Source organism: Nicotiana attenuata, unplaced genomic scaffold, assembly GCF_001879085.1.
Source record: "Nicotiana attenuata strain UT unplaced genomic scaffold, NIATTr2, whole genome shotgun sequence".
NCBI classification, from domain to species: Eukaryota; Viridiplantae; Streptophyta; class Magnoliopsida; order Solanales; family Solanaceae; genus Nicotiana; species Nicotiana attenuata.
Genome location: NW_017670235.1, coordinates 2435626 through 2449746, shown reverse-complemented (window position 1 = coordinate 2449746; position 14121 = coordinate 2435626). Strand labels below are relative to the sequence as shown.

Sequence of the window (14121 nt, the reverse complement as noted above, 5' to 3'; positions counted from 1 at the left end):
AAGTTTTTGAGAAACTTAGGCTTGAATCCGGTGAGAATTGATGATTTTAGCGTTGTTGGATGTGTTTTGATGTTTGGAGCGAGTTTGAATGATGTTTTAAGGTGTGTTGGTGCTTTTGGTTGAGGTCCCGGGGGCCTCGGGGTGACTTCGGATGGTCAATCGGACCAATTTTGGCCTTTGAAGATTGCAGGTTTTCCAGCTATTTTGTTGCAGAAGAATTGGTCTTCGCATTCGCGTTGGTGAGTCGCGAACGCGTAGAAGGGAATTTCAGGACCAGGGTTTTGGCCTTCGCGTTCGCGTTTTGGGCCTCGCGATCGCGGAAAGGTCAGGCGTGGAGTCATCGCGTTCGCATGAAGGCATACGCGTTCGCGTATAAGGAGTTTGGTCCCAGGGCTTTTGCCCTTCGCGTCCGCGTGGTGCTGTACGCGTTCGCGTAAGCTTAAGGGTCCAGACCTTCGCGTTCGCGTGGGTGCAACCGCGTTCGCGAAGGGTATTTTTGGCAGAAGCGGAATTTGTTCATCGCGAACGCGAGAGGTCCCTCGCGTTCGCAAAGAGGAAAATAAGCTTGGGCAGAAGGTTTTTATTAGACATTTCATCCGCGAACCAAGTCTCATTTCCACCATTTTTTAGCAACCTTAAGAGCTTTTGGACGGAAACTGAAGGGGATTTCGACTAGGTGTGATTGGAGGTGAGTCCTTTGACCTAAATACATGATTTAATGGTAGAATTAACATAGAATTTGTGGAAATTCATCAAAACCGAGTAAAGCTAGGGCTTGGAAATTTGGTATTTCAAAGTGGGATTTGAAGGGTCATTTGGGCTCGGATTTGGGAGTTTTTGGTATGTATGGACTCATGGCGAGATAAGGAATCCGATGATGTTAAATTTTCTAATTTTCGAGAAGTGGGCCCGGGGCTTGGGTTTTGCAAATTTCGTGAATTTCGATATTTTTCGAGTCTTTTCGATTGGGTTATGTTCCCTTAGCCTATTGTAACGTATTCGTTGTGGTTTTGATCAGATTTGACGCGCGGGGAGGTCGATTTGCGAGGCAAGGGCATAACGAGCTAGGATTCGAGCCGGCTTGAGGTGAGTAATGATAGTAAATGATATCCTGAGGGTTTGAAACCCCGGATTTGCACAACGTAGTGCTATATTGAGGTGAAACACGCGCTCAATGACGAGCGCAGGGTTGTTTACTACTGGGGATTGTGACTTGGTCCGTCCCGTTTGATATTTTATTGCGTATTTGACTGAGCTATTTTGTTTAACATCATGTTTTGGGCTAGCTGCCATGTTTGGGGCCTTGTGCCGACTTGTAGAACCCTTAAGCGCATTTTTGACCGATTTTCCTCACTTTACTTATTGAAAATCACATCCTCAGTCATGTTTCTATTTGTTTAAAACAATGCGAACCGGTTTCATAAGTGTTAATCCTAAATGAGGGAAATATGTGGGCTAAGATCCCTATCTTATACTATTGTGCCCTAAAATGACTGAGAGGGGTTGAGAACCCAACAGTGAGGATGTTATGTATATTATAGATCGGGTTGCACGCCGCAGCAGATACTTATATGGATCGGGCTGCATGCCGCAACAAATGTTTATGTGGATCGGGCTGCGCGCCGTAGCAATATTGCGCTTGGGCTGTAGGAGCCCCTCCGGAGTCTGTACACCCCCAGCGAGCGCGGGTACCCATATGGATTGGGCTGCACGCCGCAGCGAGACATGGATCGGGCTGCACGCCGCAACGGTTACTATATAACGTTATTCTGAGAGTGATCCGAGAGAGATTGAGCCCGAGGGGCAGTTTTTACTATTTACCACTTAAATGTTGTTCTACCTGATCTACCTGTCTTTAAACTGAGATTTCATTTGACCTTCACCGGCTTTACCGTTTTGAGTAATCTACTGCATGATATAGAACTATCTTGTGTTGTTATATGTTTTCTTATCTTCAGTTATTATTTATTATTATTACTCACTGGGGCGGAGTACTCACATTACTCCCTGCACCATGTGTGCAGATTCAGGCATAGAAGAGTCCGTACCTGAGCACTGATATCCTTTCCAGATCAGGCGGCGAGATCGGAGCTTCGAGGTAGCTGTTGGCGTCAGCAGCCCCCTTGACTCCCCAATTTTCATGCTATTTCATATTCTGTTAGTAGACTTATAGCAACTCTGTAGTAGCTCATGACTTGTGACACCCCGGTTTGGGCTGTGTCGGGCTGGAGCTGTTTTCCGCATTATGTTTGTTTAATACGCGTTTTGGTTTTATAAATGTTAAATAACTGTTAAAAGAAGTGTTAGAGCATTCTGGCTGGCCTAGTCTTCACGAGAGGCGCCCTCACGACCGGTTTGGGATTTGGGTCGTGATAAGGAGACGCACTTCCCAAATTGATAGTTCATTCATAGGAGACACACTTCCTACCTTGAGTCATTGAAGTTACACATGTAGGAGACGCACTTCCTAAATTGATAGTTCATTCATAGGAGACGCACTTCCTAGTTTGAGTCATTGATGTGTCACCCTTAGGAGACGCACTTCCTAAGTTGGTTTACACCTGTAGGAGACGCACTTCCTAAATAGATAGTTCATTCATAGGAGACGCACTTCCTAGCTTGAGTCACTGAAGTTATACCTGTAGGAGACACACTTCCTAAATCGAGATTTCACCCCTAGGAGATTTCACCGTGTTCCTCATTCCTAAATTGAGATTGCACCCCTAGGAGATTGCACCGTGTTCCTCATTCCTCATTCCTAAATTGAGATTGCACCGTGTTCCTCATGTCTTGATTCTTCAATTGGTTTGGATGACTCTATTTCCATATCATCATCCAAACATAATGTGGAAAAATGCTTGGAGTGTGGACCAATGCGCTCAAACACATGAACTTCTGGACTCTCAACATCCTCAATATCAGTGATACTAGAGTCAACAAAATTTATATCCTCAAAGTCCTTGGCTGGCTCTAGTCTCACTTCTTCAACATTGACATCCTCAAATTGTGGTTGGTTAGGTTGTTGATGTTCTACTCTGACCTCCCTAATTAACACCTCAAATTCATGCTCTTCTCGGCTACTATCCTCAATATTGGCTTGTTGAACATTAAAAGCTCCAACCACTTGACTCAATTGAGCCTCCAACTTGTGAATAGTTGCCTCTTACCTTTCTATGTGCAATTGTTTCTCATTGTTTTGTTCCAGAAGGCACTTTAGCATATCCTTGATCTCCTTCAAGTCCGCATTCCCAGGTTCTTTGTTCCTATTAACTTCACAAAAAAAGGTATAACCATCATAGTAAGGGGTTGGGGAAAAATAAGAAATATAAGCACAACCAATAAAGTGACCATTTTTACCACCACACACATCACACACATTCCACAAATAAGATTGAGTTGGTGCACATAACTCGCTCTTAGAAACGTTTTGAAAATTTTGCCACGGGTGGTTTCCTTCACAATATGTATGGAGATCAATAGTAGAATTATCTACACCTAAATTCCCATAATTCCAAGATGCCATGTTTCTCAAATCGGTGTTATAAAAAATACAAAAAAAAAACAAAACAAAAGAAAAGTTCAAACTCGTAACCTAACAATATATACAGCTACAACTACATCGTTAGTTCCCCGGCAAATGGCGCCAAAATTTGATCACGCCCAACTCTAGTCCTAAAAAGGATAAGCGGTCGCTGCAAATATAATCCGGTCTAAAGGTCCGGAGTCGAATCCCACAGAGAACTAAGGCTTAGTTGTATCTGTTTAATATCACCAAGAAGACAAGATTGAACAATTTTCTAAATTATAAAGATTGCGATTTATATTTCTAACTAATTAACTAGCAAATACTAGAAAGCAGTAAAATTATCAACTAACGAAACAAAGGGTTGGAGACTAAATTAAGCAGGTCTAGAGTTATGATTTCCCCCGTCGTTGATTTCCTTGGTTGTATGTTTCTTACAGCGTTGACTTAGTTGCCTCTATCAATCATGAACTCTCCAGCTATCATAAATCTCTCTCAAGCAATTATGATAATTTACTAGACGCACTCTCTCAAGCTACGCTAGCTAGATTCACATTATAGTTCACTTAAATTGCACCCGAGATATCGTTATCTCTAATCCAACCTCTAAACCCTAGGTTATGACTTTCGCCTATACTCCGGGAGTGATGTTGTTCAGACAACTACCTAAATATGCACTCTCTCTCAAGCAGATACATAATAAATAGGAACGGCTAATTGAGGATCATTTCAATTAACCAAAATCAAAACGTAGTTGAACAAATAGAGATTAACAACCAACTCAAAACTATATTAATATAACAACCAATTCATCCCCAACGGGTTTCATCCAAAACTTTAGATAACAAATTAGCTATTCATAATAGTATGTAAAACTACAATACTAAAAGTCATAACCAACAATGAAAAATAAGAAGAGGAAGGAAAAACTTGTTGAAGAATTCCCCGCCTTGCTCCTATTGTGTCTCTTGTTTTTTTCCTTGTTCTAAACCTAAAAACTTATTTTTTGCTCCTTTGGACGAACTAAACCTTTTATAGGTTGAGGGGATTGGTCTTGAACTTCCAAAAGTACCCTTCAGATCTGTTTTTCCGTCTGGACTAGCGTGGCCGCGCTAAGCCAACGCTAAGGCCGCGCTAGTTGGGTTATATTCTGTCTCCGTCCGCGTCAGGTCCGTAGTTGCAGTTTCAATCGCGTTTTTGACCCTGTTCCATTTGGAATTTGGAAAATCGTAAAACATGAAAGTTGTAGCCCTTTGAGTTAGCTTTCCAACCATATATTGTGCAGCCCAAATTGACTTCTAAGAAAAAATTTATATCTATTTTACTAGACCGTGCGCGATATACTTACTCGATTCTTCGTTCGCTCTAACTATCATCCGTTGACCCCCAAACACGATCCCGGCTTAATTCCTTGAGCTTTTACTCAGACTTCAAAGCTCCAAATCACTTGAATTCATTCCATAACATCTATATAGCTCAGAATCACTCCTACAAGGCATACAACACATAATTAGCGCAAGATACTGGCGATTAAAGCTCAAACTCAATTAAAGTGCAGTAAATTAGAGTGTAATAAACGACTAAAATACGTAATTATAGCCTGTCATTATCTGGGTCTTTCAGAATACACCTGTAGGAGACGCACTTCCTAAATTGAGATTTCACCCCTAGGAGACACACTTCTCAGTCTAGGTCTTTCAGAATACACCTGTAGGAGACGCACTTCCTAAATTGAGATTTTACCTCTAGGAGACGCACTTCCTAGTCTTGGTCATTTAAATTCACCCCTAGGAGACGCACTTCCTAGTCTTGGTCATTAAATTCACCCCTAGGAGACGCACTTCCTAGTTTGGTTCATTTAGGTTTATTTTAGCAGACACATTTGCTAGTCAAAGTTTCTTGGTTTTACTCGTAGGAGACGCATATCCTAGTCTAGTCTTTAGTTTACTCTCAGCATTGCATCAATAGTATAAGCGGTTTATAATTTTGCTAACAACTCACAAATCTTCCTAGTGCAAACTGGGGCAGAAAATTTCGTTTTTTTTGTTTGTTTTGATTGCAGGTACCCACATAGAAAGCAAGGGAACACAGAAAGTTTCAGCAATCAGGCGCCCACCTGGAGAACAAAGGGAAAGCAATTCAAGTTTCAAAAGAAGATAACACAAATTTCAAGGGAAGCAACAATGTTCAAAGAAAGACAGTTCGAATATTGGCAATCAGGTGCCTACCTGGAGATAAGCGAATTCACTTCAGAATGCAATGCAAGTCAGTAACAAAAGAAGCTCACGGCAAGAACACGAGTCAACAATCAAAGATGATCAACAGAAGTTAGTCACAATAAAGAAAAAGAAAAAAGAGAAAGGCAAGAAGTTAATCCAAATGCAGAAGTTGATGAAAGATGTGGGTTGCTCAAGACTAACCGAGGTCACAAGAATTGCATACCTGGTCTTGATTCGAAAAGCTGAAGAATGATGAACTAGCACCTGCAACTAGCAAGCATCAAGGTTCAAATCTAAAGTCTGCATGAAGAACCACACAAGACTCAAGATCAAGCTTCAGAAGACTTATAGATAGGAATCTTGTAACTCATAGTTGACAGGCTTAGTTTTTTTTCATGTTTTATTTTTGATGTAATAACAGGACCGCGGACCGGAACCTCGGCGGAACGGCACCACGATTGGCTAACCACCTCGGCATACTCCATTATCTCACTCACTTCTGAACTACACTGACCGATTCCTTTACAGCCAAGGATATGTAGGCAACCTCGGAAGCAAGGTTCGGTCAAATCTTTCAAAAATGCTTCCCGCGGAGTATTCAAACGGGCAAAAATCGCTCGTATCCGCTCACTTTATCTTTGCACGAAAACTTTTCGTGTTTCCGAGCAAAGAGGGACAACTGTGAGCACGTGATTTTTGCCCTATATGAATTGCTCCCATAAAATATCAGAAAATAATTTTTTCCAATTTTTGCAATTTTATAGGAATTTTCGTAGAATTTTGTTAATTATTTGCATTATTGTGCATATTTAATTTCCATTGAAAATCAAAAATTCCAAAAATACCATGCATTGAATTTAGATTTTATTCACATTTTAGGATTAATCAATTAGTTAGTTGCTTTATTAAAAATGAAAATCACAAAAATGACCCATTTTTACATTCTTAGCTTTAAAATTTTGAATTTTTAATTTTTCTCTTTAAATTTTGGATCAATTAATTTTTTGTAAACTTCGTAGTTAAATAATCAGTATAATTTTACGATTTGAATTAATTTAGGAATTTAGTTTAAGATTTTAATTAATTAAAGAAAAAAAAGAAAAAGAAAGAAAACAAAAGAAAAGGTTGTTCTTTTTAGTGTATTGGGCCACCCCAAAGAACAAAGGGATTTTTACATTCCTATACCACATATGAAACCTTATTACCCTTAATGTTCAAGGTTTGATTTAATTACAAACCCGTATACCAAATTACCAATCCTATACCATACTTAATTAAGGGTCTAATTAATGGGCAGTTTTTACTCCTTAATTAAAGGTATCCATATATCCCACATTTCTCTATCCCCATAATTCCTGAGATATTCTCAACCGCAATTGGTGGGATATACTAACTATCTCCAACTACGCTAATGGTCTGGTAGAAGTTGATACAACGAGGGTTCAGAAGTTTATAGCAAAGAAGAGATGATTTTGGTAGAAAATATCCATATTTTAATTGTTGTATCGTTGTCATGGGAATAAACAGAAGCTTAGCAGTAACTTGTGCACAGAAATCCTTCTTCTCTTCTTTCTGTTTCTTCATCTTTTCTTGTTTTTGTTTCTGCACGTCTTAGTGATTAGTAGCTGTATTATGGATCTTGAAACCCTATTTTTTTTGGGGATTTTTACATTCCTATGCCACATAGGAAACCTTTTGTAGTCAACATTTTTTTTCAACATAGATCGTAGTTTAATTGTAGTATAAATGTAGTAATTTTGTCGATACCCTTAAAAACAATACAGCTTTATACAATACTTAAATTGATTTGTAGTTTATTTGTAGTTTTTTTGAAGAAATTTTGTAGGTCAAGAGAAAATTTTGTAGTCAACATTTTTTTTCAACATAGATCGTAGTTTAATTGTAATATAAATGTAGTAATTTTGTAGATACCCTTAAAAACAATACAACTTTATACAATACTAAAACTGATTTATAGTTTATTTGTAGTTTTTTTGTAGAAATTTTATAGATGAATAGAAAATTTTGTAGTCAACATTTTTTTTCAACATAGATCGTAGTTTAATTGTCGTATAAATGTAGCAATTTTGTAGATACCCTTAAAAACAATACAACTTTATACAATACTAAAACTAATTTGTAGTTTATTTGTAGATAAATGTAGGAATTTTGTAGATATTAACATAAAATCAGACTTCCTCTTCTCCATTCCTTCTTATTCTCAAAAAATACAGAGATGAGACCCATTTTTTATAATCAGATTTTTCCCATTCAATTGTATGATTGGGATTTTAGACACGATTGAGTGTTGTTGTTGAGGTATTGTTCTATATTTTATTATTTTTTTGATTTGTGTATTGAGAAAAAAAAGATGAAGAACAGATTTGATTTCAGTTTGTTGAAGCTTTTAGTCTTTTTTTTTTTTGAATTACGAAAAAAATTCCAATGGCTTTGCCTACCAATCAAATCTGATCTGGAGAAAAATACGCAGATGAGAAATCTCCTTTCCCTTTTTAAAAATTGAATTTAATGTAGAATCAATTAACACCAAGATTCTCTCCTTAATTTTAGCGCGTATTTTAGGGAATATTCTGCCATTTTAATGCCTAATAGTTGAATGGTATATAAATTGTAGTAAACTTGTGAACTAGGCGGGTAATTAACAAACTGTGCACATTTAAGATAATAAAGCTTCATATGTAGTATAGTTAGGAAAAAAATCCCAAAAACAAATACAATGACCCAATTACCCTATGTCTACCCAGCCCAGACCTCTGACCCATTAACCATTTAACCTTTCCCCTCTTTATACCCAGTAGCGCAACTTTCACAGGAGACCCCCTACCCCCTCACGTCCTCATCCTCTTCACACCCCACCACCCCCGGAAACCAAACGACGAAGAACTCCATCATCAGCTACTGAGCAAAGAACGCCCAACCCCTAGACAAAACAGAAAAGTGGTCATAAACTCCAACTTCAAAAAGAGAAATCGACCTTACCCAATTCCCAATTTCCAAGAGCCTCTCACGCACACACACCCCTGAAACCTAGTAAAAATAGGAGTTATTTGCACCAAACAACAGCTCCAAATGGCCCAACAGTGAGGTTTAAAGGAGGTCTGTTGAAGCGGTTTGCGGTTCGAGGTTTCCGTTCGAATTCGCCGGTCCGACTGGTTTTCTGTTGGGTCTCGTTGCTGTTCCTTGGTTGAATCCTCATTGTTAAGGTCTATCTCATCTCTCTTTCTCATTTTGATAATCTATATGTGATTGAAATATAATATGAGCCTCTAAATTTTGTTTGAGTTATCGATGTTCCATGTTGACGCTTTTCTACTTTTCTACTTTGTTCTATTGGAGTGTTAAATTCTAGATTTGATAATTATTCAAGGAAATACATTCTTAAAGAAGCGATTCTGGTTTGAGTTCCATTGAAATATTTGGTGAAGTTACTAAATAGATTTTGGTTCGACATTCTTAATGCTTGGTTATTCAACCATTTAAATATTCTAGAATTGAGTTATTGTTTCTTAGATTATGTGGATGCTTTTCCCGTTGCAACACTGTAGTTGATTTTCAGAGTATTGGGCATGGATGTTTAACTTCTGATTTGCTCGAAATTGGAAGGACTTGCCTGATATTTAATTCTAATTTGGTCATTCATTAAAGTCTCCAGCATTTAGCTATATTTTTGTCATAATTTATTTTCCCACCGTGGAAAGGATGCAACAATATGCTATGTAAATTCATGGTTTATAAAAACTGAGTTCTGTTTAATCAATATTTGATTTCGATTGGGTTGTTAGTTCGTGATTCTTAGTTGAATGCTTTTTCCTTTAATAAAATTGGGGCGTGCCAAATTAGCCAAATGTATAATTTATGGCCCTAGAAAGTTTAGTTTTGAACTTCCTTTAAAATTAGAATCGAGGTGTGCCATTAGCTGAATTTCCATGGCCCTCGCAAACTTGAAAGTGCGTAATTGCTCTAGGCCCACTTAATATACTATCGTGGTTGTGAACACGTTCGCGTGACATGGTCACGATTTCTAAAAACAAAACCGGAGTATGCGTTCGCGCAACTTCGTCCGAAATTTCTTAATAATAAAGCGTTATTAATTGTGGACACGTTCGCGTGACACGATTTTTGATGCGCCAAACAAATGGGTATACGTACGTGTAACCCGTTTCATGATAATTTTCTAATTAAAAGCGTAAAATGCACATAGGTTCCAAATCAGTAAGTAAATAATTTAATAAGCCAAGTATGATCAAAGCGACCGTGCTAGAACCACGGAACTCGGGAGTGCCTAACACCTTCTCCCGGTTAACAGAATTCCTTACCCGGATTTCTGGTTCGCGGACTTTAATTTTGAGTCACTTTCACTTCATTCTTTTGAAGTGCATAACTCACGTCAATTGGAGTCTTGGTAATTTTGAAATCCAAATACTTGAACTTGTCAAGTACCTTTTCAATGTAGCGAGACTATGATAATACTAGACCTTGTGGAGTCTTGTGAATTCTGATTCTTAAGATCACACCAGCAACCCCTAAGTTTTTCACGTCGAATTTGCTAGCCAACATGCGCTTAGTAGCATTTATATCTGCCATATTTTTGCTCATTATCAATATGTCATCAACATATAAACAAACAATGACTTCACGACAATCAGGGGATTTGTGACCGGCTTTTCCACAATTGTAGCAGTTGCCCTTGAATTTCTTTTTGTTCTGCTCTTTAGTCTGTCCTTAGGACCTCTTCCTTTTCTTAATTTTTGGAGCAGTCTCCTCAATGATATTGGCTCCCATAATCGTTTAATTTTCATGAGACTTATTCTCGATTGTTTTGTTGTCTTCCTCATTTTCAATCTTGAGACGAATCACAAGATCTTCCAACTTCATTTCTTTATGCTTGTGCTTAAGATAGTTTTTGAAATCTCTCCACGAAGGAGGTGGGTTTTCAATCATTGCAGCCACTTGAAATGATTCATTCACGACCATACCTTCAACAATAAGGTCGTGAAAAATAAGTTGAAGTTCTTGACCTTGGGTTATAACGATTTTGATGTCTATCATTTTATAGTCTAGAAACTTGGCAACCACAAACTTCTTCAAGCATGTATTTTCAGTCTTGTACTTCTTCTCAAGTGCGACCCATAATTTTCGAAGTTTTCACAGCACTGTAGACATTGTACAAGCCATCCTCCAAAGCACTTAGGATGTATCCTTTGCAAAGAAAGCCTACCTGTTTGCATGCCTCAACAATCATAAACCTCTCATTATCCGGCATGTCGGATGTCGGCACTCCAGGGTCTTCATCGGCGAACTTCAACATACCAAGTGTGGTAAGCCAGAAAAACACCCTTTGCTGCCATCTTGTGAAGTTGGCTCCAGAAAATTTCCCCAGTTTTTCGACCGGTGGAACAACAGTTTGGCTTGGCGAGGCTATCGTCGTTGCCGTAACAGTTGCAGAAGAATTTCTGTTATCAATTGCCATTTTTTACTATCAACAACATAAGAGTTCAATTAATGGCAAAAAAACAGAACAATATTGTTATTAATGATAAATAGTACGTTTAATAAATAAAAACCAAAGTTTCTATATACTGTTTCACAGAAAACGATGAAGTTTTTATGTTCTTCAAATCATTTTTGAATTTCAAAACTCCGATGAAGATTTTATATCTTCAAATCAGAATAGAAAAATTCAGAAGGAGTAGAAAACCACACATGTTTTAATCTCCACAAACAGAATACAATTTACGAATAAAATTAATTCCTTAAGATTGCTAGTCAATCTGTATTACTATAATAAACAACGAAATCGTAAACTTTCTGAAATAGAAACATAAACAGAAAGTTAGTAGCAACTGAATGTCGAAATACTATCTGAAAATAATTTCGAAATAAATCGAACCCACTGAATGCATAGTGTGTCCTTAAGGAAATTATTCCCCTCAAGTACCGGAGGTGCTGGAATATTATCCTCCGAGGATAGAACTATTTAACTCACCGGAGTGTTGGTACCAAAAACGCCGATGAAACAACGAACGACTCGAAGGCTGTAAAACACACTGGAAATTTTGTGCAGAAGAAGAAGAAGAAGATTAGAAAATTTCGTAAGGAAAGATTCTTGGATTCAAAGCATATTTATAGCCTTTCTAGCACTGTTTCTGAAAAGGTTTGCAACCTTTCAGAAACAGCCATGACTGTTGGAATAAATGAGAATATTTCTGTTTGAAATATTGTGGGAAAACATATTTAAAAATAATCCGGGAAAGAAAATGGACTGAACTGTTCGCTTCACGGGTCCTGGGTTATTCCAGATTGAATTTTTGCTAATTAATTAAATAATTGAAAGAAATTTTGTCCAAAAAGATTAATCAATCAATCGATCATTGATCAAATCCGAATCCGAAGTCGAATCGGAACCGAAACCGGAACCAAAGCCAAGACGAGCGAGCAACGACAACGACGGTGCGATGCTTGCCTTCTTCTCGGCTCTTTAAGAGCTAGGAGAAGAGCAATTGTATATATACCCATCAAAAGTCTTTTCTTCCTCCAATACTGGACAATGTCCCTTTGCCAAAGAGGGAAACTCAAATATTTCATTTTTCCCCCATTTCCCATTCACCATTTATTTTAAGCTACCCAAGCTTAAACCCAATAGTATATATAAAAATCAAGACACACGGGAAACTTTAGACGATCAATTCTATTGAGTCTGACGTTCAACTTTAAAAACAATATAAATTTAATTATTTTTTAAAGGGAAAAAGTCCAAATATGTCCTTGTACTATATGAAATTGAACACATTTTCCCTTCGTTAATACTTTTGCTCATATATGCCCTTACCGTCACATAGTTGGTCCATATATGCCCTTTTCGACATAGAATCCATCCAAACTAATTAGCTCTTTCTTTAATTGTATTAAAGTGTATTACAAATACTATTTCCTTTTTATTATTACTTTTTTTTCTTTTGCCTTTCTCTTTTCTTTCTTCTTTTCTTCTATCTTTTCCCCCCTTCTTCTTTCCCCCATATCCGATTTTCACCTTTGCTGATGCCTTCTCCATTTTCGTCACTAATTTCATGTGATTTTATTCCTAAAACTCAAACCTACACCACCAAACGCTTCCTAGCGAGAAGGCCCTGGTTCTTCTGAAAAGAAGGAGGTGAAAATTATCAGATTTTTTTGGTAGTGTTAATTTAGTGAAGGTGGGATATAGTTATTCAGATTTTGAAGGTGTTGTTCACTGTGGAGCTTCAAATCTGAAGAGAAAAAGACCTTCAAAATCCGAATAACCATACCTACCTTCACCCAATTAACACCACCGAAAAAATTTCTCAGATAAGAACCTGTGGGTTTTGTGATAGTAAAATTAGCAGGAATTCATGAGTTTTGTCAAGTGAAATTGGTGACAAAAATAGAGAAGGCATCAGCAATAGAGGAACTTGGATATGGGAGAAAGAAAAAGAAAGAAAAAGAAAAAAAAAGAATAAAGAAAAGAGAAAGTAAAGAAAAAAAAGGTACTAATAAAAATGAAATAGCGTTTGTAATACACTTTAGTATAGTTAACGAAATAGCTAATTAGTTTGGGTGGATTCTGTTTGAAAAGGGCATATATGGACCAATGATGTGACGGTAAGGGCATATATAAGTTAAAGTATTAACGAAGGGCAAATGTGCTCAATTTTGTATAGGGTTCTACTGCCTCATTTGTTTGTACTTAACGGAGGTATGAATCTTAATCATTCAGATATGAGACATTACATATGTTTGTCTTTTAGATCTGAATCATTAAAGATGTGTTTGGTATAGCGGAAAATGTTTTCCGCAAAAAATATTTTTCAAGAAAATATTTTCTTGGAAATCAAGTAGTAATCTATTCATTTTCCGGTGTTTGGTACGCAAATTAAGGAAAATAACTTCTCAAGAGTATTCATAAATAATTTAGATACAATAAACATGAATTCATAAACTTTCGAACCAACAATCTTCCGAACTCACGAATTTCACAAACGTCCGAACCGCTAAACTTTCGAAACCGCGAACTTTCGAACCCGTAAACTTTATAATTTCTAAACTCATAAACCTCCAAACACATAAACCTCTGAACTCATAACTTTGGAACTTGTAAAATTTCGAACCTGTAAATCGAAGAACTGAATATATATAAAAAGATTATTCTGGGGGGGGGGGGGAGGGTTGGGGTGTGTAGAAAAACTAAACACAGAAATTTGAAATTACAAAAAAAAAGTAAAAAAAAATATTTTTTTGCAGGGGTTAGCAGGGTGGGTGGTGACGAAAAAAAACTGAAATTTGAAAGAAATACCTTTTTGGAGAGTGGATGGTGGGGTGGGTGGTTTTGGGGGTGTAGGG

General features: G+C 37.5%; 1 protein-coding gene across 3 annotated transcripts in view; it reads left to right on the top strand.

Annotated features, from left to right (window-relative positions):
* Window positions 1–8537: 8537 nt before the first annotated feature.
* Window positions 8538–14121, top strand: part of LOC109236363 (oligoribonuclease-like) — a 20332-nt gene continuing 14748 nt past the window's right edge. For 2 of the 3 annotated variants that reach the window (XM_019402537.1, XM_019402536.1), the window contains exon 1: window positions 8540–8966. The gene's annotated coding sequence lies outside the window, so the exon portion shown is untranslated. Of the gene's footprint in view, window positions 8967–14121 lie in introns of all 3 variants that reach the window. The other variant, XR_002069482.1, reaches the window with a different exon arrangement.